We start from the raw sequence: 26499 nt of genomic DNA, 5'->3' as shown, positions 1-26499 counted from the left end.
GAACACAAATACAATCAGTGTGTCTTTGTTTTGTCAAAGAAGAGGGTGTGGAGCAGTGCGCACCAACAGCCTTCAATTTGTGCATTTCAGTCACGTTTTGATTAAATCTCCCTCCATGACTCCAGACAACTTTAGTTTTTGACCTTCAGCTTCACAGATGAAGAACGATTTGCAGCCCGACGTCTTATCCTCGGCTGGAAACGGGCCCCTGCCATGCTGTGATACAGTCACCCATCAAGCTCCCTTATCTCCCAGGGGAAACACCCTCTGTCCTGATGTCTGGATATCTACGTAGCAACACTGTCTGCTCCAAATCCCAAGTGGCTGACAAAGCCTGTGGAGAACTGAGACGGCGGGACTGGAATCAAAATTCTGATAACGGTCAAAGAGCCTCAGGATTTGATAGACACACACAAACACGTACAGTTGATCAGAGGCTGGATAAAAGCAAGTTAATTACATCAATACAGAAGAGACGTGGTTATTATCGTATTTGTTTACCTGAGTCACCACAACTTCAACTTCAACCCAGCGGATCTGTGTCAAAGTGACGATCTGATGTCTGAGGCAGTCGCAGTACTGCAAGCTGCCATTGGGTGTCTCTGCTCCACCAGTAACACCATCAGAATGTCAGTGCTGCTGAGGTTTTCTACTCCCCGGTCCTAATACGCCTGAGGAACAGGTGAATGGACTGCAAGTCCAATTTACAACAAGCAGCTCTTGCTTTGATTTATTCTTCTTTTCTCTGTTTGTGACTAGTCAGGTGCAAAAGTGTAAAAAGCAAAAGGTCCCCAGTTTGATCATAGGAGGAGACATGAATCCCTTGGTGGTCGTGTCAGGAAGGGTATCTGCTGCAAAAAATTTGCCAAATCAAATGGAGCTTCCTGCTGTGGTGACCCCTTGTGACAAAGTAGCATGCTTTCCTATCTTCAAGGCTCCTGATTGGTCCTTAATTCATTTCTCTATAAGCCCCAAACACTTTTGCAACCTACTGTATGTGTTTTTGTACTTCTGCGTTCATCTTACTTGGCTTATCTATCGCTAGGATGATGATATATGTTAGTAGATGTGGTTACTTTAAGTGAAAGATGTTGCATGTCATAGCAAAAGCTACATAGAACTGTTACATGATTGTACGGCAGTTCTTTAAGCATCTTACAGCTAACTGCTCCACTTTCTTTGCCCTACATCAGTGGTTTGGTTCACGCACAGTGCTCTCACGAAAGATGCTCCAGGTTTTATAGAAAAACATCATGCCCTTTGCCAACCAACGGCCGCCAACCAGGGTATAGGTAGCTACCGGCTGGGCTGGTACTGGAGGATGTAGCAGCTAAAGTGCTGAATATTTTCTTTAAGGTTAGTTATGACTGAAACACATCTATGGAGTTCATTGACTAGCACACTGCAGGGCTACAAGATGAAGAAAACACAGAAGCGTCAATGATCTGCAGTTCCTCTAATGGCCACTTGAGGCTGGCCGTACATGTGAGTCAGTTCTCTCAGATGCAGTAGCAATAGCAGTTATAATCCACTGGATTAAAAAAAAAAAAAAAAACACGTTTCCGGGCATAAATTTAGCTGACCTGGTTGAGGAGGCAATCATATGCTGCAAGGCTTAATATGGCAACCTGGGTTTGATTCGAACCCAGGGGCCTTTGCTGTGTGTCTTCCATCACTTTCCTGTCTGAAAAATCTTTAGTGTCCATCAAATAAAAGTAAAAACTCATTCATGTGCATGCTGGTTTCACAGCCTTGGGGAAACTAAAGCGCGACACAAAAGTGACTCCCCTGCTCCAAGCTTCAGGTTTTCAGTTCCATACAGAATAGTTTATTTCTCTTTAGAGGTAGAAAAATCAGAGTGGGCACAGCCAAACAACAAACAAAAGACTGTAGAAGGGAAACACAACTTACCTTAACTACCCTACCTTACCAAACTTATCCAAGGTTAGAAGTTAGGAATATGGATGTGTAAAATGACAACTGTGCCAACACGGCAGCCACAGCCTCCCCTTTGCTAATTCACCAAACTGAACATCAACATGTCTAGAGTCCAGAAGACAACAACCCATCTTTCAGTTACTTTTCAGTTCCCAGTGACTTTTTCTTTTGTACTTTTTGACCACCGACCTGTGTGGTCAAAATAAATAACCAGAGTGAGGAAAACTTTTTCCTCACCCTTTGCTTCTGCCCCATTAAAACTGTAAACAGTAAAAAAAAAACAACAAAAAAACCCCCAAAGCCTCTCACTGCACCTTACTTCATGTTTTCATCAGAGTCAGTTATTCAACCACCTGCTACTGTAAATTCCTGCACTAAATGGCAGATTCTTTCACATTTGTAAAAGTTCTCAAACCTGCAGTTTAAAAAAAAAGAACAAAGATATCATCTATAAGTGAGCACTGTCAGTTCCACATTTTGTTAAGCAGCAGACATCATCAGGTTCGTTATGGAGGTCCATTAAAGGCAGTTGGTGAATAAAATACCCAAATACTTTGAAGCCAAACACTCTGCAGCCAAATGACTGCGCTGTGGGTCCATAACTCCAATATTTACTTCATTATCCTCTATGCAGTCCTCATTTGTGATTCTCATGTTGCCTTAAAGTGATTTAGAGGAAGAATTTTGTAGCACCCCAGTGTGTAAGTTCTGTGTGCAACTCGTGGCAGATTCACGTACATTTGGGTTAAAAATATCTCTGCAGTTCATCGACTCTATTTGTTAGTTATTTGGAAAGTGAGAGAAGACAAATGGAAAAGAGAACAGATTTGGTCATAAGCAGCTCCAGAGATCTCCTAAAGCTTCATAGTTGTCTCTAGTAGCTTGTGTAAAGTTTAGTTTTACTAAAACACGATCCAGTCCTTGATCTGTACTCAGAAATTGACCTGTTGGCTACAGCATTTACTATCAGGATGCGATTTTAAATTAAAGTTTGTGTGTGTGTGTTTGTGTGTGTGTGTGTGTGTGTGTGTGTGTGTGTTGGGAGGGGCGTTGCTGCACCTAGGTCAAATATATCTATTTGGCCTAGCTTACGGTGTCTGATTACTTATACGTGGACTAGCTCTGTTTTCTGTTTAACTGACAAATCACTCAGATTTGTAGGAGATGATGATACCTGAAGAGCTAACAACATCACTATTCTGTACGATATTTTTTCTGTGGTACATGTTGTATTATGTTATCATCTCCTACAAATCTGAGTGATTTGTTTACGCGCATCTGTAACCGGAAGGTTGCCGGCTCTCTGTCCTGGTCGTTGTGTCCTTGGGCAAGACACTTCACCTACCACCTACTGGTGTTGGCCAGAGGGGCCGATGGCGCGATATGGCAGCCTCGCTTCTGTCAGTCTGCCCCAGGGCAGCTGTGGCTACAACTGTAGCTTGCCTTCACCAGTGTGTGAATGTGAGAGTGAATGAATAGTGGCATTGTAAAGCGCTTTGGGTGCCTTGAAAAGCGCTATATAAATGCAATCCATTATTATTATTATTATCATGTCATAGTGTTCCATGATTATTAGGAGGTGGTGGCATTAAGACAAATATCTAATAGTGCTCCTACTAATGAATCAGTCACATTAGGACATCAACCTCCTTGTAATTAACAGAAGTACGTGGTTGCCCGGTGATAGCACTGAACGTTTTTAGCTGGTAGAGACTGACTGCAAGTAGTTGCAGTGAGCAGCTGATTAGCCAGAGGTTGACGCCCTCCACGTCCACCAGTGTTGCAAAAACACACTGCAATCAGATCAATCTGTGCTGATCAACGCATCTTTTCTTAGACACATCTCTTTATCGCAGGCAATCAACTCATCTTGACGCACAAAAGTCACTTTGACAACAACTGACTGCGAGTGGTTGCAGACCTCGTCCACATCTTTAGAGCAACTATTTTAACCACTGTAAGGTTGCAAGGTTACTGCACACAGACACAAAATCCTTGATCATGCCAGGACCTATCACTGATTTCCCCAGTGTGATGGTAATATAAGGTGTCAGTAAATTACTGGAGAAGGTGAGAAGACTGAAAGTAAAAGAGCAGTTGTCTGAAACAAAGGAACCCCAGTGGGAAAGGCTGATTGATCTACAACATATTTATTGGGTTCATGCATTGATTGGAGGAAGTTACTTCATACACATCTGTGGCCATTATTCTCTTTGGTGACTAATGCCATTTAAGTCATGTAACTTGTACAGCATCATTTATTTGGTCATTTTGTTTTATTACACCCGAGTGGTCCGAGAGTGCTAAGTGTCACAACATTAGCACTGAAACAGCTGGGCCTGCAAAGTAATAATAATAATAATGGATTGCATTCATACAGCACTTTTCGAGACCCTCAAAGCGCTTTACAATGCCACTATTCATTCACTCTCGCATTCACACACTGGTGGAGGCAGCTACAGTTGTAGCCACAGCTGCCCTGGGGCAGACTGACAGAAGCGAGGATGCCATATCGCGCCATCGGCCCCTCTGGCCATCACCAGTAGGTGGTAGGTGAAGTGTCTTGCCCAAAGACACAACGACCAAGACAGACAGAGCAGGGGATCGAACCGGCAACCTTCCGGTTACAAGATGAGCTTCCCAATAGGGGTGGGTTTTGATTATTGATTTATCAATTAAAATCGATTCTAGCTTGGATAACGTAAAATCAATTCATTAAAATCCTGAATCGATTTACCCAGAATCTCAAATTAAACATCACAAAATTTCAACAACCACCAAACAGCTAAAACAGTAAATGAGAGCAGGTACACGGATTCTGCACAAAGACGTAAACACAAAGCTCTGACCCGCCGACGCATCAGAATAAGTGAGATGTGGCCTTTCTCACCCGACGGCACGGACACGGTCGGGGCTTAAAGCCGACAGCTCACTGATTCTGATCCGTCGGCGGGTCCGAGCTTTGTGTTTACGTCCTTTTTGCGCTGATTCTGAAGCTGCAGGTTTTATCTCTCTCCTAACATTATTTCCTGAACCAGCAGCAAAAGAAGATCCAAACTATGCTTCACATTTCGCTTCAAGTAAACATCGTCATGAATTCACTCTTAGTTTTGCTGTTTTGCTTTCACCACGATAAAATCACACTTCATGCACAGCTCTCTCTCTCTCTCTTTCTCTGTATGCTTCAAGAACAGTGGCCGCTGTGTTTTTCTTTTACTTACTTCCGAAAAGAAAGCCTCATTTCTGCTGTTCAATAGGCTTCTGAACAAATGTAAACTTTTTAAAATTATGCAAAATTGCAAAACGCTTAGTTGTGTCTCTAATAAAACCCCTGTAACTTTGTTCTGCTTCACTTCAGCAGCATCAGGTAATATTCATATGTTGATTAATGACTTTCTTTCGTTTTTGATCTACTGCAGAATATTTTTCAGGTTATCTGCTATAAAATCACAGGCCAGGAAAATCACCTTCATGTTTTTCTGTGTTTTATCTTCAGCTACTTTGACACAAAGGCATCTGCTGTGGTGCTCACACCTTTGATAAAGTCTCGCAAGTGTCAGCTTTCTTTTTATAGATATAAAAATATGGAAATGTACTGATACGTGATCAGAATTATAATATTTCTGACTGAGGCAAAATTTCCCAGATTCAAATCGAATCGAATCGATTCGGGACCTTGTGAATCGGAATCGAATCGATTCTAGAAATCATTGACGATACCCAGCCCCACTTCCCAACCCCCTGAACCATGGTCGCCCTATATAAGGATAGAGCATCTATACCAAAGAAGAACACGAGGGAGAATAATTGACCATTTCTTATTGATCATTTTCTCCTCTTTAGTGAGTCATAGTTTTTGACTGACTTGATATGTTTTAAAAGCAATTCTGTAAAATATAAAAGGGACATACTGAGGTTTATACAGGACTTCATAAAGTAGAGCAAAATCACAATAAATGATCAAAAAGTAAACTTAATTTAAAAAGCCATTCAATACATTCCGAAAGAGTAATACAACAAAAAGGTGCAGAGAGGTAGGCATTCGAGAAAAAGGTCAGAAACACAATGCAGGAAATCCAACTAAGACAGAGATGAGACAGGACTCGATGTACACTGAGGTGGAAACAGTGAGGACGAGATAGGCAAGTCATCTCAGAAGGTAACCACAAGAGAGTTACTGGAAACTGGAAAACAAACTTACTATTACCCTGCTGAACGCAGCCATCAGAAGGTGTGTGTACCAAATGGACCTGGTCAGCAACAATACTCGGGTCGGCCGTGGCATTTAAATGATGCTTAGCTGGAACTAACAAGTGTACCAACAACAAAAACCTCACATTATTACACCGACACCACTCGTCTGAACAGTTGATACAAGTCAGGCTGGATCGACACTTTCATGCAACACGTTCTCATCCCAGAACGTAACGTACCGACACTATGTGACAAATCATTGGTATGTTATGCTTTCGGCCACCCAACCCGTCTGTATGTTACACTTTTGGAAACATTGGAACCATTTGGAATGGTTAGGGCTGGAATACACGCCTGGAGCGTCATTCTTTTTTTTTTTTTGCCTGTCCCATTTGGTTCTTTAGCCGTCAGAATTGTTGTCTGAGGACCAACAAGGATACCCAATGGATTTACTTTGCCAAATGGATCATCACGGCCTTGCCGTATTGGTCCATTTGATCGACCTTTGTTGTTATTATTTATTTTATTTTATTTTCAGTTGTTACAGACGGGACAGACATGACTGAGGGAAAGGAAAGGGAGAAAGAAAGATGAAGGAAAAGAAAAACAGAAGGGGAGAGGGACAGTGAGAAAGGGCACTTAAAAAGAGAAAGAAGAAAAGAAAATCACCTGGTTCACCTGTTGAGAGAAAAAGAAGAGAAAACAAGCAAAAACAACATAGCAACATACTAAACACAACACCATCACGTTAATCTAGCTAAGTGTAAACAGCAGTAAATACTAAATAATGAATGTTGTTGTGTAGCAAGCAGGACCGACAGCGCACAATGTGCTTGGAAATAGCAGCCAATAAAGGTGTAGTTTATGAAGCAGGCATGGAGGAGATCCAGGACCCAGACATCCAGAGACCCCAGAGTGCGAGAGCCCAAGGAGGACCACCGGAGGGGCATCCGTGCCACCCTCCTGGGAAGAGCTGAGGAGAGCCCCAGATGAGGGGTCACCCAGTAGCCACGGAGCAGAAGCCAGAGGGGCTGCAGTGGCGTGCCCGCCGGCTCTGCCGGCAGCCAGCTGTGCCAGAGTGACCGAGCTGCAAGCCCAGAGGCTGGAGGCCCGAGGGCCCCCTTTGCCCCGGAAGAGGCCTGACTGAGCAACAGGCGCCAGGCCCCGCCAAGTAGTCACCGTGGGTGAGCTGGTACATACCTGAGCGCCCAGCCCCGGACGCCAAGAACCACCAACGCACCAACCCCTGAGGGCATCAGTCACCGGCAGGGAGTGTGGTGAGGGGAGATAGGCGTTGGAGGGCCTGGGAGTTCCCAGAGAGGTGGAGTCTAAGACCCGACCTGACATATAGACACAGACAAACAGACACAGACACAAACATGCATTCCCACCCTCATGCACACATATACAAATACTCAGCACTGACCCAACATAGGGATAGACATACATGGACACTGTACACACAATCACACTCCCCAAACATACTCTATACCCCGGGTCCAGGTACCCTCGCCCCCAGAGGGGGAAACGGCAACTAGACCCAGGAGATGTTACCCTTTCCCCCGGGGTGGAGGTAAGCAGACTGCCCCAGGCTCCGCAGCAGCAGGGAGGCCCCGCATCCCAGATCCCAATCGGATGGCCAACACCTCCTTCCAGCCCCCCCACCCCGATGACCAGCAGAGAACAGAGGTGTGTGAAGACCCCAAACCTCCCTCCTCTTGCTCATGTGTAGTGTTGCTGCGTGTTGTTCCAAGGTGCATTTAAAACACAGGAGAGCACGGTGCTGCTGCTAGAGAGCAGCAGGTGTTAGCACGGCCCCTCCCAAGAACCCTCAATGTCTACATGGATTTAAAACTGAGAGGTGGGCACCGGCGCCAGAGGTGGGGTTGAATACACAGACCGTCCACTGGACGCCGTTAACGTGCCCACCCTCAAGGCCCTATATGTATGTGTTATGGAGCGTCATTCTATTGGATTCCTTTCACAATCCGAAGCGTATCATTGGGACACGGAAGGTTATCTTTCGCGTTACTATGAGATGCCTCAGGACATGGCAAATTGTTGGCATGTTACGTGTTGGGAATGAGAATGTTTCATGTTGTTTACAGCAAATTCTGACCGTACCATCTGAATAATAAGAACACTTTATAATATGACCCATGACTAAGGGCATAATACCCTCTAATTAAATGGAATTTCAATGTTTGTTATTTGAAATTATAATGTAATTATACTTACAAGTACTTAAAGGTAGGTACACCAGAATTACAGGGTAACAAGTCGGGTTTTTACAGGAAACAAAGGAATAATTAAACTGTAAGTACAGTTATGTATTGTGTAATATTACAGTAATTTTTACAGGAAAACAAAGAATATTTCCATATTTTACATCCTAAAAGTTCTGTACTTTTCAGGGCCTTATTATCAAGTAGCTTAAACTTGACTTTGAACATCTTTATTTAATATTAAATATATTAAATTTAACTTAAGTATTTACCTGTAAAGATAATTACATTATAATTTTAAATATAACGCATTGCAATTTATGCACTTAGTCATGGGCCGTATTATAAAGTGTTACTGCAGAAATCAACACTAATCAGAACAGGCCACTTTTTTCCACTTTATTGAGCCTGTGTGAGCTGTAGCCTCAGTTTCCTGTTCTTTGCTGACACCACGAGTGTCTTCTGCTGCTGTGTTCATGGCTCATGGTGTTGGGCATAATATGTAAACCACTGATGTAAAAAAAAACAAAAAAAAAAACAACCCAAACTGAAATACATAAACATAACGTTAAGCTTTTACCTTCACATACAATAAAAATGATTGTCATAGATGCATAATTCAAATGTACGGAGCCCTGCAGGGGACATGGGAGAAAAAAAATTAAGACGGACTTTTGTGAGATCTCGCAAAACAAACTCGGGATCTCGCAAAAGTTTTAGCCGCATTCTTCCCGTTAGCTCGAAGCTAGCTTCTCGAAGGAGGTCGAGACCTACTACAGCCGGGAGGAACACCGCTTTCCCGGCACATCGTGCCTCGACCTCCCGGTCGGCTTCGAGCCAGCGTCCGAAGAATGCGGCTAAAACGTTTGCGATATCTCGCAAAAGTTTTGCGAGATCCCGAGTTAGTTTTGCGAGATCTCGCAAAAGTCCGTCTTAATTTTTTTTCCTCCCATGTCCCCTGCGGGGCTCCGTACAAATGTGTTTACCTGAATATGTGTGAATTATTTAATATGGTTAAACCTTAGGCAATAAATATAAATATGGGGAGTTACTGCATGCACACAACAGCAAAGCATACAAATAGAGATAATATGTGTGCGACAGACATGTAGACTTACAGACAGAGACGCAGACTGACAGACAAAGAGGGAATAAATTCCCCACCGCTCTTGTATCTCCCTTTCAACTCTGACGTTTGCTCTGTTGACAAAGAAAGCTACTTTTTTTGTTGCTCCATTTTCGGGCTTCTGAAATGTCAAAGCGTTTGCTGTGGCTGGTGCAGAGCTGCACAGTGTCTTTACCACTGGAGAAAGAGGGGGAGTGTCACTGTAATTGTTCTATGAAGACAACCGTTTCTCTCTCTCTTTTCATCCCTGACTTTGCAGAGACTTCGGGTTGCCGAGGAGAGAATTTTCCTCCTCATTAAAAACTCTGTAAGAAGTGTGGAGTGTGGCAGGTGCACGTAAACACACAGATATGGACTCACATGAGCACACAAACATAAACCAGGAGCTACACTGAAGGTTCAATCACGCTAACAGAACCTGACAGAGCCATCACAGTCACATACAAGCTCTCTCTCTCTCTCTCTCTCTCATCGCTGCTTCATCTTCTTCACACCTACGTCCTCACATTTCTTCTACTCCACTCTCTCCTCTTGCTTCTTTCCTGCACTTTTCCTGTTTAGTTTAATTTACTTATTCAGTTTTCTCCATGTTTTTTTTTTTTCTTTGAGTAAACTGGACAAAAATAAATAAATAAATTATTGAAAAGTTTTCAGTTTTCATTCAGAAACAAAGAAACTACAGTCATGTTGTTTTGGCTAAATCTCTACAAAGAAACTCATTCAAATAATGTTACTTTATTGTTGTAACAAGTAATGCAAATACTTATACAATGCAAGCAGTTATTTTGTTACTTATTTCATGCTTTTCCTCATTTTTTTCTGTCACATACATTCTGTTACAGTAGTGGACACCCACCCACCCACCCATCCATCCATCCATCCATCCACCCATCCACCCATCCACCCATCCATTTTCTGCTGTTTGTCCACTCTGGGTTTAAGGGGCAGCAGTCTAAGGAGAGATGCCCAGGACTCTGCTTCCCTCTTGTAGCTCCTTCTGGACACCAAGACATCCCCAAGTAATCCAGTTGAACATGCCTGAAACACCTCACCTGGGACATGTCCAAGAGGCATCTAGGACAAATGCCTGAGTGACTTCAACAGGCTTCTTCTGATGTGGAAGAACAGCAGCTACTCTGATAGAGTAGAGTCCTTTACCCTATCTCTAAGGGTGAACCCCAACTCCTTTTCTGGGGAAGCTAATTTCTGCCACTTGTATCTGCAGTGTAATTTTTTTGGTCACTACCCACAGCTTGTGGCGAGGGTAGGAACCCTTTATATTCCTCACTGTAGCCAACGCCTCCCTTCATTTTTCCTCACAAGAGCCCAAGATTCTTGAACTCCTCCACTTGAGCCAACAACCCATTCCCAACCCGGAGTGGGCATAGCAGCCTTTTGCGCCCAAGAACTCGGGCCTCGTATTTGGAGGTTCTTATTCTCGTCATCTGCAGCTTCACACTCAACTGTAAAATGATGAAGTTGATTGAAGAATGAAATAAAGTAGAGCACATAGATCAAAGGTGGATGTGCAGAATGATACCTGTCCCCTGGACAATATAACTGTTACGGTTCTGGGTCAGTGTTGACCCAGCATTTTGAGTTTCTTATATTTTGGTTTATTTTTGCATTATGGATTGTTTTCTGAGTTTCTGGTGCTTTGTTTATTGTTATTATCATTATAGATCTGTTTCTGTTCTTGGTGAGGGATCAGTTCTTTGGTTTTGGGTTCTCATGTGTATTGCAGTTTCTGTTCAGTGTCTGGTCTGTCTCTCAGTGTCGTGTCTGCATCTTTGTTTAGTGGTTTCCTGTTTTATTGTGAAAGTCTTTGTCTTATGTTAGTGTGTGCAGCTTAGCTCCCCCCTGTCTCGTTAGCCCTGATCTCTCCCAGCTGTGTCTCCCTCCTGTTACCCATTCCCTGATTACCACCCTGTGTATATTAGCCCTGTGTTGTCCTCAACCCAGTGTTGCGTCGTACCCTCAGATCCTGCCTGTGTGTTCCAGTTAGTGTTTTCATGTTTGGTTTCTGTTTTGTTGGTGCCAGCAATAAAGCTGTGGTTTTCAGTTATATTTCCGACTCAGAGTCCTGCGCTTGGATCCACATCTCCACCTTCCCGCACGCAGAGCCCTGACGATAACAAACATGCACAAGCTAATTGAAAAGAGCTGTTGTAGTAATTTCAGTAATCACCAGCATCATTGAGTCTTATTTCTACTTGTTTTTTTTCTATTAGTGGTGCTGATTGAGTTTGGTGACTCACAAAGAACCAAATCTAAATTTCGTGATGAGATAGTTGCACATGACATGTAAAGAAAACCTATTCATCCACACACACTAGGCATATGCTGTTGGAAGGTGGTGGAGATAGTGGATAACTTCTTCATTGCGCGTTATCTGGTTGTTTTTCTGAACACAGCAAAATAACACAGAATAATGGAGTTACCCTGCAAGTTCAGGCAGTAATAATTGCTGTGTGGGCCAGTGCAACAACATTATTATTGCTAAAGTATGTCTGTCATATGGCCATCGTCGTCATCATCTCTAAAAGCCAACATGCAATTCCTGTGGAAAGCTGTGGACCTTGCTAACTCAGAACACTGGAAGAAAGAGGGCTGTTTTTGGCCGGTACAAAGATGTGGCACAAAATACAAACATCACATAAACACAATAAAAAATAAGCACTGCAGTTGAACATGCATGTTTGTTTTTTTCTGTGTAGATAATGTGAAAAATTACTTTCTATTGCTTTTCCAACATTGTCTGTTAACCAGCTCTGTAGCATTTTAGGGTTGTGCATATGCTCTGTAACATCAGCGCTACAGAGCATATGCACTCAATATCTATTAAACATTATCTACAAGTGTTCCTTGTCCTATTTTGTCACTAGTTTTACTAGCAGAGTTACCAGTGCAAACAAGCATGTAATCTTTAGATGTTTTCTGCGGCCAAGCAAGCTGTCTGGCTGGCTGAGAGGAATTGATTTTGTGAGGAAATGTCACTGCAGAGCGTCACTTGAAAGAACTCGGGTCGCATACAAAGTGGAACCGGATGTTCCGCTGACATAGCATATTATTATCACTTACATAGTGTTTGTTAAAGTGCAGCCCCACACCCAGGAGACACAGGGATGGATGTTAACAACAGAGCCACCTCCCCCAAACTGCACAGTATTGACTGTTCTCCCTCGAGTCAACAAAGAACTCATATCCCAGCAATTTAAGTTGCTCTCACAGGCTGTCTTTGATGTTTTTTTTCTTCTTGTTTTTGTTTGTAATGTTTTTCTTTCCCTCCTGTTCTCTCTGTGCTGCTGGGTGGGTGGAGGTGGAGAAGTAATGTGATGCAGAGAAGCGACCGGAGCGAGACGGCGCTCCGAGAGAAAGCCCAGGTTCACACCAGGGTGGCTTACACTGCTGCTTTGCTCACACACATGAACACACAAACACCTGCACATGTGCACGCACACACACGCATGCATATTCACTGATGCACATGCAATACGAGGAGCATACACACACACAGAGCAGTTTACGAGTTGTGCACCTCAATACCAGCTGCGGTACAGCCCATCTGTGAAAAGGTAAATTGAATTTTACAGGCACAAAGCTGACTCCCCTGCGGTCTTTAGAAAAAAAGCCCCACTTTGTGAGTCTAAAGCTTTTCTAAAGCTTTCGTCTCTTCATCGCTTTCTCCTCCCCCCCTTCCCCCTCCCCTTGTATCCTTTTCTCCTCCTTCCTTTCTCTGTGGGGAAAATGAAGGTGTGAGAAACACTGATCAATATGCTCATTAAAGAGTTGTGTCTTTGGGAGGCCTGCGAAGGGTCTGCACACAAAGAGCAAGGAGGCAAACGTGGTGCTGAAAAGTCTTGTATACCACCACACGCATCCAGAAACTGAACAGCATTGCTTTTTCATGATCACAAAGAACGAACAGAGAGTGGAAAACAAACCCTTTTTCTCCCTCGTCTTCGTTTTTCTCAACTTTTCCCTCCTCCTCCTCCTCTTGCTCTCCTCCCGCTGCCTCTTTGCTTTCTCTGAGATGTAGTTAAAGCAGTTTTCTTCTTCCTGGGCAGAGGATTTTCCAATCTGTCCATGTCTCTATTATTAGATACTCCCATACATAGCCTGTGTTTCTGTGTTGAATTAACACAAACAGCTATGCAGCTAGTCACTCTGCCCACACAATTAACCCCCCCACACACACGGAGGTACTGAGAAAATGCAGTTTGATACGTTACATTCTAATTAACTACAGCACTACCACCTCCGCTGTTCTCCCACATGTGTGTGCGTGACTGTGCGCCTGTACATGTCAGGCACAAGGGATAGACACTGACAGGTGGAATGAAATTGCCAGCGTGAGGTATCCATCTGTGCAGGTTCCACCATATGCATTTAAGAAAAACTCTGCAAGGTTTTCATGCTAAATGATAGTGAGAGATTGACACAGTTCCACCTGGCAGCACGGTCTACAATTGAGGTGGGAAAGGTACGAACAGGGGTGGAGAGCTTGTTACAATGTCTCACTCAATGTGAAGAGCTGTTTGGCTGAAATGTCTTCTGAGAACAGAGTAAAAATAGCACATGAGTCAAATGTTTGTTAGAGAGAAGCAGCTCATCCCAAATAGAAACATTTTTTTAAAAAAAAGCCACTTTAAAACAAAAATCGTGCACTGCCAAAGACTTTGAATGAATAGTTGGCTCATTCATATTTGTGCAAGGAGTAAAACCAGACTGCCTTTCTATTTTCTGTCAGTGTGTTTATGTTCGGTGCTACTGCCAGAAAGAAACCGGTTTAGCTTAGCCTAGCATAAACAATGCTAGCCGAGCCTAGTCGCCAAAAAACACCGCAAAACTACCACAAAACTGCTTAATAAAAATACATTATTACTGTGCTTTAAGGAGATTTTTCAGGTGTCAATACTTCATTTGAGTATTTATTTTTCTGACAACGTTTTACTATATTTTAACATGAATATATATGTATGTTCTAATCCTTATATTTTTAAAGCACACCTGTCCTATACACAGGGGTTAAAGTAGGCTGGAGTGAACCGGAAGGGCATTTTTGTCCCTAAGTTGTGGTTGTGATACTTTAGCATTTAGCTAGTGTCTGAGAAGAGGAGCTAACCTAAAGGGAGTAATGTTTTTTATGTGTCAAGTAATTTAAATGCAACATTTCTAACTGCCCAACAAATAACCCCAAACACTCAATCTGTTTGCAGATTGGTGCTAGATGGAGAAAGATGTAAGAAAGACAGATACAATAAGCAAATCCTGATAAAGCAGCGACAGAGTGTGGCAGAAACTAGACCTGAAATTACAAACGAGTTAGCATTTTGCTCTTTGGTTTCTCTCTTCTAAAAATCTCAAAATTTGTGGGTTGAATTGGGTTTTGGTTTTTGGGTTGTTGTTTTTTTTAAGATACCAGGATGTCTTTTGGGTTGACTTGCAAAAAATCATCATCCCAAACCATTAAGCCTGGACACCATCCATTAAGTTGTTCTGAATGATTGTTTTTAATGTGTTTCAATGTGATTTTATTGTTTTAGCCTTTAAAACAGGAAAGCGTTATTTCTAGCCTGATGTCACTGTTATCTTTCAGAAGAACCGTTTCTTACAAGCCACCATGTGCTCTCATCCAAGTTAAACACATGGAAGGTTTTTGGAATGATGTGTTTGACGGTGCTCTATACAACTGCATCATCAAAACAAGAAAACAAATATATCTTCAAGAAGAAGGTTTGTCCTGTAGTGTTGCAGAGACTTGGACAATTAATGTCAGGGGTGACTGAAGATGCCCTGGCTGCATGTGATGGTTAAAATCTTTATTACTTATCTTGTGAGCATGCAGTGTCCCTCACTTTCTCAGTCAGACCTGCCACCCTCTGGGACACCACAGTCTAACAGGTGATGTCACAGCTCTCTGTCTTTTACATACAGTTCATGCCAGCATGTACCTTGGTAGACACTGCAGGTGTCGGGGTGCTGAAGAAGTATCATTCACTCCATGCCACAATTAAAAATTGTGTTTTATTAACCATAACCGCAGTCTTCATGTGCTCTCAGTCACTTGGGGCTCAGCAAGCTTAAGAGAAAACAGGAACTCAAAAAAAGATTGGCATGGGTCGTGAGAAAGGAGGCTGATGGAAATTCAGGGTTTTGCAGAATTGTGCAATATGGTGATAAGGTTGCATTAGCATAAGATATTTTTGTGGCTTTTAAGGACAAAGGGTTATGTGCAAACTTTCGATGGCTTGCAGTTGATGTCGGATACATTTTGGCTGGCATTAAAAGCGCTACTGAGTTTCATTACTGAAAAAAAAGTGAAGAGCATCTACACATCTACGCTGTGTTTTTTCACCTTTTCCTCTTTAATCACATGCAAATTTATAACTTTCTGTTTCCTTGAGAAGAGGCTGCAGATACTTAACGTTATTCAAAATTCACCAAAGTCACCCATGTGATTCAGGAAACAAAAAACGACTACGAGTACACGTTAATGTATTTCTCACTTATGGTAAAAACTGCAAACTATTGCTACACCCTTGGGGCGCAAATGCGTTTGCTCAGAGCCGTGAGTACTAAAGGATTTCTGTGAGGACTGGGAGGAGAGCTCTGTTCGTGCCTCTGGTTCCCATAGTTGGACCGGCCAGCTCTGGTTGCCTGGGTTACTGTATCCCTTGCGGATGGTCATCTTGCTGTTGCTATGCTAATGAGAGAATATCAAAGCCACAAGCAGCAGCGGCTGCCTGTCGAGTTTATGTGAGAGAGTTTGTGCGTGTGTGTGGTTAATTTACAGTCTGACACCTCAGAGGTCGCTGAGAGGCCAGAGCCTTTAACTTAAAATGTCATACCAATTAAGAATTTGTGAAATTAAGCAGGCAATATCAAACTTTGCATTTTATTCATTAGGCATGGAGCTGCTCCTAATGGGGTTGCTCTCTCTGGCTCGTCTCTGCTCTCACCTCCCCTACTGACTCTTCCTTTTACTCGCTGCTGTTTCATTATTTACATCCCCATCTCTGGCTCTTTTTTGGCACAGTTTATCAGTTTAATCAGCTTGCGTGGGGATAGCAGGAGGAGGAGGAGGTGGGGGAGGATGTGAAGATGGGAGGTGGGTAATGCATCTTTATTAGGCTCCCAACATCAGCCCAGGAGACGAGTCTCTGCTATCACTGTCAATTAGCAGGGGGAGACGCTGAGAGGGGTGGGGGGCGGGGTGGACTGCAAATGGCAGGCTTCTCTTTATTAATATCTGGAAACAAGCACACAGCATTCAGACGTACAGAAAGAAGCTTCGTCTTTATTAAAACACACTTAGTGCAGCAGTGCAAACCATACAGCAGAATGTCATCAGGCAGTGTAAGGTGCAGTTGCAGAGCTTCAGGTTTCATTTACTGAGAGAATTAAGGGAAAAAAAGAGGGGGTGCAGGGATGGCTTGACTTTATTCGGCACAGGGACAGATATTACATTATCATTTCATCATGGCTTCCTGGCAATATGGCTTTTTCAATCAGCGAATACAGACATTATTTATTCATCGATGCATTTTTAAAAAGGCACACAAGATACAGCGTAGCCAATCTCCACAGAGTTGACACAATCAAATATACATGAATATAATATTAGTGTGAGATTGTTGGGTGGGTGGGTGGGTGGGGGGGGGGGTGTTAAATGAAACTTTATTCAAATGGAGAACAAGGAGAGGAAATGGGGAAAGGGATTAGAGCGCCGCATTTACCCGTCTACATTTATCTCTGCACTCGGGTTCGATTTTGTTGCTCCTGCGTGTGTGTCCTTTTCTGTTAGCCTGAGTGAGTCTGCCTGCGTGTGTGTGTGTGTGTGTGTGTGTGGTCTGGCAGTATATCCTTGCTTTAAGGCAAGTGTCTCTTTAATGAGGCTTTGCTGCAAAAGGAGCTCCCTAGGACTCTTGACGTGTTCTGCATTTCAAACCGGTAGCACACTCTCTCCTCCATCACACACACCCTTCATCACAGGTTAATGTGTGTGTTGTGCCAAAGCATTGATTGGTGGATTTCCTGAGCGGGGTGAGAGCTCGTCAATGACGGACAACCTTTCTGAAGCTGTGCGCTGCCTCTCGGCTGCTTTTCCCTTGTACTCGTTCGTTCTTTCTGCTTTTTTCCTCCCTCCTCCGTCTCTCGCCGCAGCACTCTCTGGCCTCATGTTTATGTATCTCACTATGTCGCGCTCTTCATCAGAGCTGCTCTGTCAAAGGTCCCTTCTCCATCTTTTCTCTCGTCTCTCTGCCTTGCTTGTTTTTCCGCTGCAAAGGCACTGGGATATGAATAATATAAGAAAGAAGCAGATAGCGTTGCTCACCCTCAGACAAACAGGCTGCTCCGCGTGTTGTTAGGAGACAGAGGGCAAAGAAATCTGACGGAGGTGAAAGAATTTGCAAGGTGCTACAAACGAATTCCTGTCAAAGGGAACCGAGGCTCCCGCGGGCAAAGAAGCGGCTGACGGACAGATTCTGCGATTGCTCTGGCCGCGGTCTGGACTGAAGGCACAGGCTTTGTGTCAGTTTAGACAAACTGTATCGCCAGATTAGTAAATGAATAGGCTCCAACGGGTGGATTTGCAGTCAGGAGCGCAAAGCTAGAGCTTCCCAAGCAAAGAATCAACCGGCTATTCGTCACTGATTTGGAGCTGTGACGAACTCTGGTGTTCCAGTCAGGGCAAGTTTCTCTCGCGCTTGATTGTTTTTCAAGGAGGATGAAGTGTTCAAGAGCAGATCAGCTCATTAGCGGCCATGCTGAATTGCTCTTAATGAATGCTATCAGCCGCTAATGAAAAGTATTGTTCTCGAGCGCAGCTAAATCAAAAGGTGTTTAAAGCGCACGCTCGCTGCTCTCACACGCACTTCATCAACGAGCGTTTGGCGAAGAGGTCCCCGATGGGGACTCAACACCATGGTTACAGGGGCTAACACCCCCCACGAGAAATCAAACTCTCATTTGGACCACAGCCACTGCTCAATACCCGCTCCGGTATCGATCGGCCTCGGTGGGAGTGCTTATGTGCGCGAAGGAGAGAGGGAGTTTGAGAGAGAATGGGAGGCGGGGCGGGATGAAGAGGAAAAAGCAGCGAGGGATTGATTTATCTCCCATTGATGATGGTGATTTGGCATCAGATATGTGGGATGCCTGACCTTATTTACAGCCCCCCCACCTCCTCCGCCTGCCAATTAGAAAAGTTTCCCTCTGTACGCTTGAAAACACAGCTCAATAACACAAAAGTATAAAACAGGGGGATGTGTGGAAAATGGCGCGTGTAAGAGAGCAGACAGCCTGAAGCGACTGAATCAGTTGTGGAGACTTATGGAAGAGTCCGTTAAAGGTGATGGTGGGGAAAAGCGACCATCTCGCTGTGCATCTCCTTTAACCTTCAGCCCACTAAAACTGAAGGCCCTGGGGTATTTCCAGCATGTCAAATAGACATCAATTTGATATTTTGTTGGCAGGGCTGCTGCTGAGGCTGCTCTTTAAAGAAAATTTCTCATTACCCTTACTAAATTCTGACACTTAAAGACCATTAAGCTAAACTGCTCCGAAGCCTGAATTGTGCCAGTGAACCAGGTTATATTCTGCAAAGTGAGTTCCCCAGTGAAGCTCCTGGTGCAGTGAAGTATACAAAATAATCTCACATCTCCAGCGTTAGCAGCAAATGTTCCAATAAACGGAGCCTCCCGCCACCCTCACCCCCACCCGGTCGAAAAATAAGGCAACTGAAGTGGCGGAGTATCTCGCTAATTTGCGAGGAAGAGTAAATGCACCGAAAGCCTCCGCTTGAAAATATTTTTTCATTTCTCCAGTTAGCGGTGAAGGCTGAGGAGATACACAAGGGAGAAGAGTCCAAAGAGTTCATTTTCCTGACGCTTTGATGCTGTATTTGTACTTGCAAAATATAGCAAGCGGACCTTGAGGATTTTACTCCGGCTTACAATCAACAAACTAAAAAAGTTAGTACAAAAAAATCGGGCTGTTGGTTTATGTTTAAGGCAAATCATGCCGCACAAAGGGATAATTATGGGGTTTGTGTAGATGAGCACCAGGGCCGTAGCCAGAAACTCTAATGTCAGGAGTCAAAGCCCTCCCATTTTACCCACCCCGCATTTCTTAAATTATACATCTTTTCTTTTTCGTAATTACTTATCACATCTTTCAATGTATGAACTCAGCTATATTTACTGGGGCTCTTTAGGGACTTTTATCTGCTATTTCTCTTGAGTTGCATGATGGGAATTGTAGGCCTTAACATTTTCTGCTTCTTTTCTTTACTCTGCCTTTTGTCAATTACCCTTTAGCTCAAATTCACATCCACAAATGTTAACATCTCTGTGTGGTGAAAGCCATATTTCTGTTTTCATGATTTAAAAAAAAAATTCATTGTTGTGATTTTTGAACGATTCTTTGTGGTGTTAATTTACCCAACACAACATTTTCTCCAAACCATCACTGAATATTTATGGAGATTTTTCAGCAACTGTGAACAAACTATAACACTGCTGGGAAATGAATGAATTTCTAATTTGAGGATTTGAAAAAACAAGTACATTTGCAAATAGTACATTTTAAAAACAGTGCAGCACATCTATTAATAAGCCACTCAGGAGTTGCAGGAACCTGATGGAAGGTTACATTCTATCTAATAACAAACAGGTTGTCACCTCAGACTCTTACAGAAGACTACGTTTCACTTATTTTCTGTTCTTAGACGTTTTAAATGCAGACAGCCAAAGGTCAAGATTCACACTTCTCTGAGCACTAGGTTTGAGACAGGTTTTTCTGCTCTTGGCTCTGTATGATGTCACTGAGAGCCGATATATCTGACTGAGGCACCAGGCATAGTCTCCACCTTTCACTTCAAATGTGGCATGCAGCGTCAAAATGTTTGCTAGTACAAAAAATGTTGAAAAAAAATTGAAAAAGCAAATCCATAAACAGCAGCAGCGAGGACTTTATCCCCAGGATGATGGATCTCGTCCTCTACAGCACCTCCACTACCCTGGCCCATGAGTCAGGCAGTCACCGGCGCCACCTTAACAGAATTTCTCTGTAAAGTCTTACATTTTCAGTTATGCAGTGCAGCCATTTGGGTCTGGCAGCATGCTAAATTGCCAGGTGCAGCTTTAGTAGTGATTTATAAATACATTTTTACTCAACTTAATTTCATAACTCCTCAGGCATCGACCTCAGCTCTCGAGGGTGTCAGAATTGCTCTTCTATCACGAGCAGCACATGTGTGGTTGGCAACTCAAGGACTGGTTGGGCCTGGTGGAGTTGGGGGGGCTGGTAATGACCAAGGCGCAGACCTGAGGTTGCCACAGCAGGCTGCAATCTAATCAGCACCGCGCCTTATTTTCATGGAGGCGTGGGGGAGAATTAGATATTTAATGGCGACAGTTTTATCTTTCAATCACACGCCTGGGTCTGCACCGTGGACACCTTGTTAGGAGGCTAGATGTGCCCAATCAACAGGCGTAGGTGGGCTGTCAGTGTGAGTTTGCGCGCGCGTGTGTGATTGAGTGTGCATGGGTGCTTTTAGCTGGTTACCACTCTCCAATCAGAGGTGTTTGTGTGTCTCACTGTGGCTCATATTGTGTTTGATGCCTGAAGACTGGCACAAATTGGCAATCAGGTGAGGTTGGCATGGACGAGGGCCTCTCCTCACCAGGATCCTGACTCCAATTGGCCCCTTCTCCGCTCTCCCATCCTCTCATCCCTCTCTTCCTCTCTCACCGAAGCCATTTTAACTTGACCCTGACAGGTGCTCCTGACAAAACCCATTACAGTCTCAATTACGCTATATATCTCTCCCTCCTTCTCCTTCCACTGCTTGTTTTTATCCCCCATTTTTCCTGCTCCACTCCTCTGATACTCCAGAGCCGGTGGGAGCTCTAAGCGGACGGCGTTAGCACTTCCCTCTTGACTATCACCAGTCTATCATCACTGCGCATCTCATTTCTCCTAATTAGCCTTAGTGGGACCATCACTTTTCTCTTCATTAGGAACAACACAACAGATGTGGGTGAGAGAAGCAGAAGCAATGGTGAGACCACAGTGTGATGAATGGTGGGGTGTATGTGCGTGTGTGATGTGTGTGTCTATCTGCATGTGGGGATGTTTGCACAGAGAGATCGGGTCTGCCACCTAAGTGTATGTGCACGCTTACTGCCTATTTTTTATTGAGATTATTCTTTTGGAATTTTGCCTTTTATTTGACAGTGACACATAGGCTGGTGGCCAGAATCAAATTGTAGCATATTGCAGGTATAATGCATTCATCTACAATACCAGAATACTAGAACACACATCTGACTGAACAGCTTGCAACTGTGGTGCAACCATGCGAGCTAGCTTCACTGGTTTTCCCTGAATACCACACAACTTTATGTTAGTGCCAGAAATACTGTCATTTTTCTGGGGTCTACAAAGGTCTTCTTTGATTTATACATCACTTGCAAATAGATTTGATCCATCAGCTCGTGTTGATCATGACTTGTCTGAACCAGAATAAGAACTTCTACCCTTTTACGAAAAAGTAAAGCACAACGGTCAACCTGTGGTGCAGAAATTGCAGTTCCTATATTGGCCACTTGAGGGTAAGACAGTAACTACAGACATATTTAGATGGCAAATTTTTGCCATGAAATTAGCACATTTAACGCAAACGTTTTAGCCGCATTCTTCGCACGCTGGCTCGAAGCCGACCGGGAGGTCGAGGCACGATGTGCCGGGAAAGCGGTGTTCCTCCCGGCTGTAGTAGGTCTCGACCTCCCGTTAGCTTCGAGCTAACGGGAAGAATGCGGCTAAAACTTTTGCGAGATCTCGCAAACGTTTTGCGAGATCCCGAGTTTGTTTTGCGAGATCCCGAGTTTGTTTTGCGAGATCTCGCAAAAGTCCGTCTTAATTTTTTTTTCTCCCATGTCCCCTGCGGGGCTCCATACATTTACAGCCTGGGATAGTGAAAAGAATGTTTTGGTCTCTATGAATAATTTAATCTGAGGTTTCAAATACAGAGTCAAATTGGTGATATCCATCGTTTATATACAGTCTGTGGTTGAGTTTGCTATAATAATCATGCTGTACAGCTAACCAAACCACAAACCCCTGTAACATCTGCAACATCATGTCATTTCCTTAAGCTGCTGGAAATGCAGACACATATGTTTGGACTATATCTGCAATTTTTATATACAGTATATACGTGACACTGCAACTACTCATGATTTGTAAGTAGTCGCAAACCAACTAAGACAAATCTTGGGTTGTATCCAAATGCCCAACAATGAAAATATCTTTGGAGCGGTCGATTTTTGGTGATTCATGTTTTCAAATGGAACTTAAATAATGTGGTTCAGAAGTCTCATTTTAAATTCACAGGGAACTATCGTTGGGTTACACGGCGTTAGGTAGAGACTAACTCGCTCCCCTTCAGAATAAAGCAGAAGTCCGACATTTTGGAAATGACACTTTCGTGTAAAGACTTCAGTCTGCCCTTTTCCTTTTGCTAACAATTAAACGTGCAGACAGAAGATTAGCCATTTTGACACAGGAGCAAATAAGCCTACTGTGTGAAGCTTCTCCTTTAAGCTGGGGGAACAGAGCTTCTGATGCAATTCAGAAGTAAGTCCCTTTCATTAGAGTTCATTCCCTACTAGTATCATCCACCATTTGAATTTATGTATGACCTCATTATGCAGCAAAGGGCCTTTGAATCGGATGACATATATTAATATTATATCTAACCTAACTGAAGTTCACTCTCTTTTTTTTGCCACATTTCAAATTTGCCTTTTCTGCCCTGATATTACGTCTTTGTCTTTCCGGTGGTTTACCGTCTTTTCTCACCAATTTCTCACCCTTTCTCTGGGCGTCCTTGTTCCCGGCGCCCTCCCCTCTCCATCTCCTGCAGGTGTGCGCATGATGTGTGGGAGCAGAGAGGAGGGGCAGCAAGGTGTTGCAGGAGACGCGTGAGACGTACAGGGAGCAGCAAGTGATGAATCTTCCAGCCGTCTGTAACACTCTCCGCCTCGCCGGCTCTTCCCTCGTTTCTGACCCAAATCTAATGCGACAGGACTCGTTTTCGCCGTCCCCGCGCTCACCTCCTCCCACAACCCGCCCTCCCCCTCGCCGCTCTCGCAGGAGTCATGCACCACCCCCTCTATTTTTAGCTGTTTGTCCTTGAGTTACAATCCCCGAAAATTGCCATGATCCATAAAGGGGTTGTGGTGCTTGAGGGAGAACATGCTCGCACACACACACACACACCTTTGCCAGTGCCAATTCACCCTCCAGCCCTACCCCCACCCCATCCTCAATGCCCCACCACCACATCGTACCACCTCTGTGCATGTGTGTGTGCGTGTGCGTGTGTGTGAGCAACAAATCGTTACCAATTTAAAGTCTTTCTCCATTACTGGAGCGAATATTCCTCTCATTAAAGAGGTGAAATGGAGGGAGTTAAACGAGTGCAACGCCGACAGATCAGGCTGTTCTTTTCGCTGCCTCCCCCCCACACGCACACACTCTCATACCCCACCTCAGAAAGTTATCCACTGTAGCCAATTAGCATGACTGCTCTGTCTAGCATTAGCCCCCCCTTCCCCGCACACACACACATCCAGCTCGTGCTCTCATTACCGTCTTTCTCTCTCTTCCTCCGCTATCGTCCCTCCTCTCATTCTCTCTCTTTCTCATTAGGGCTGCGTCGTAACACAGTGAATCATAATAGGTGCTCTACACTGTGAAATGGCTTTAGCTTTGTCTCATTTCGCCGCTTGTAGCAGGAGAATGAGTAAACAGACAATCTATTCCATGCAGGCGTAGACACACACCAACAGACACAATCAGGGCCGTCCATTAATCTGTCGTAAAGCAGCTTTTTGCCCGCCTGAAGGAATCCCTGATATTCGCAGACAGAGAAAGAGAGAGGGGTGGGGGCTAATCTATGGGAGCTGCCATGCAAGGCCATGTACCATCCACCGATAATAAACAGATGAATCCGAGCAAGGAGAGAGTTTCGGGACACGGCGAGTGAAAGATGGAGCAGAGGGAGAGATAGCAGGAGGACTTCGGGCGAATGAGGTGGAAGGCCCGAAGGTAGATCGGCGAGGGGAGAGAGGATGGCAGCGAAGAAGTTGGGGAGGGGGGGGCGAAACAGCGTGCAGCAGGGGGTGGAGACGGCGGCACTGAGGCGTATTCTAAGCCCTGAATGTAAATATGCGTGAGGGGATTATCACAGAGTGCCAGGCGGCGCTTTTGGGGCTTTGTTTCCGTGACACCATGACGTTGGCTTTGTTTCCCTGACAGCAGACGTGTGTGTGTGTGTGTGTGCCATCGCATGTGTGTTTATGTGTGACATCCAGGCATCTGTTTCCTGCTGGAAAAGGTTAATTACATCTCCACTGCCTGACTGGACGTGCCATGCATAATCACACATGCTAATGAGACCTGTGTGTGTGTGTCTTTTGTCTTTGTGTCTCCATGTGCATTCTGGAAAGGCTGTACTGTAGTGGCTGAGCAGATATCTTAACCACTTGTTTCAGCTTTGAAAAGCTATTGTTGCAGCCAAGAAGAAGCACAGACACAACACTCGCAGAGTCCTACACTCAAACAGGTGACAGCTGGAAGAGCACCGCAATGGCATTTACGGACAGACACTCCTCTCCCAATGGGGGACATTAATGGATGGGTCTGCGTCCATGTGTGCGTGTGTTTGTAATTACTCGTCTGCCTGTTAATGAGACAGAGATGCTACGCCGTAAGCGGAAGGACTTCTCCCAAACTCCGCTGCTCACTCTGACCCCTGACTCCTATCTTCACACTCCAGCTAAGCTGCTGATTGGACAGCTGCTTGGCTTTAGATGGAGCCCAGCGCAGCGTGAAAAGCCGAGATGGGCTCCGGCCCTCCATGGGTGACTCTGGAAATTACTGCACACTTTCTCACTCAGCTGAAGTTTTCACTAAGTTGATCTGACATAAGCAGGTAGGTGAGGAGGTGCAGAGCTCCGTTGAGCTTTGGCTCTAATTCAGCCCCCGCGGAGGAGCGGTGAGGAGTGCGACTCGGAAAAATAATGGATTTCTCGAGTCCATCGCCTCTTCGCACCTTGTACGGAACGCCAGCTATGGCAAGAAATTAATCAAACAGATACGACTTTTTTTCTCTTTTTTTGGAATCACATCAGCAAAAGCAAAGTTCTCAGTCAGCTGCCAAGGGAGAAATGAGAGTGCTGCAGGGATGTGTAATGGGCATGAGCGAGGAGTTCGCAGGCTTTTATTTTCAACTTGAAGAGTGTGGCTCAAGACTGCCTTGTGCTTGTTGAGTTTAGCCAGGTTAAAAAGTACAAAAGAAGAAGTGTTAGTCACCGATACTCTGGGAAAAATACAGTACCTGAATCAAAAGCACCTTTTCTTTCTTTTCTTTTTTTAACTTTAAATAAAAGCCTGTGCTCGTTGAACCCCCTTTACCATCTCTTATAATGACTCCAGGCAGCATGTCAGACAGTGGAGTCTGTACTGAGCAGTGATAACCCAGGCCACACATTTCAGTCCATTAGGGATAAATCCCACAGAAAAGGTGAAGACAGCTGGGCTGACAGCAATGCTGTCACACCTGTGTCTCCTGATCCCTCCATTGCTCTACCTCTTCACACTCCTCGTCCTCCACTTGATCACTTTTCTTCTTCCTCCGTCTGCGGCAGAAGCCATTAAGGCCACAGAAGCAGGCGCAGGTGAAGGGCATGTCCTATCTGATGCACCGCATCTACGTGAACCTGTGAATGGACACAGAGGGAAGACGGGGAGAGAGAGAAGAATAGGTAAAGCATTAAAACAGTCCTCTTTCATCTAGTGCTCATGATAAGGACTTTTGCTTGGAACACACATGGATATCTGCAATAGAAGAAGAAGCTTCCCTTTCATGCACGTTTCAGGCAAAGACAGTTTTCTGGATGGAACTTAGCAAAGATTAAGCTAGTGGCCATTTCTTTAGGTGCA

The 26499-nt window shown here is 44.3% G+C and overlaps 1 long non-coding RNA gene across 3 annotated transcripts in view; it reads right to left on the bottom strand.

The window, feature by feature from the left end:
• Positions 1–17146: 17146 nt before the first annotated feature.
• Positions 17147–26499, bottom strand: part of LOC148102682 (uncharacterized) — a 30543-nt gene continuing 21190 nt past the window's right edge. For all 3 annotated transcript variants that reach the window (XR_015719024.1, XR_015719023.1, XR_015719025.1), the window contains one exon: positions 17147–26276. This is a non-coding gene — a long non-coding RNA (uncharacterized LOC148102682). The remainder of the gene's footprint in view (positions 26277–26499) is intronic.

This window comes from Neolamprologus brichardi, chromosome 5, assembly GCF_056152115.1.
Source record: "Neolamprologus brichardi isolate AB-2024 chromosome 5, ASM5615211v1, whole genome shotgun sequence".
Classification (NCBI taxonomy): Eukaryota; Metazoa; Chordata; class Actinopteri; order Cichliformes; family Cichlidae; genus Neolamprologus; species Neolamprologus brichardi.
This window is presented reverse-complemented; position numbering and strand designations above follow the sequence as displayed.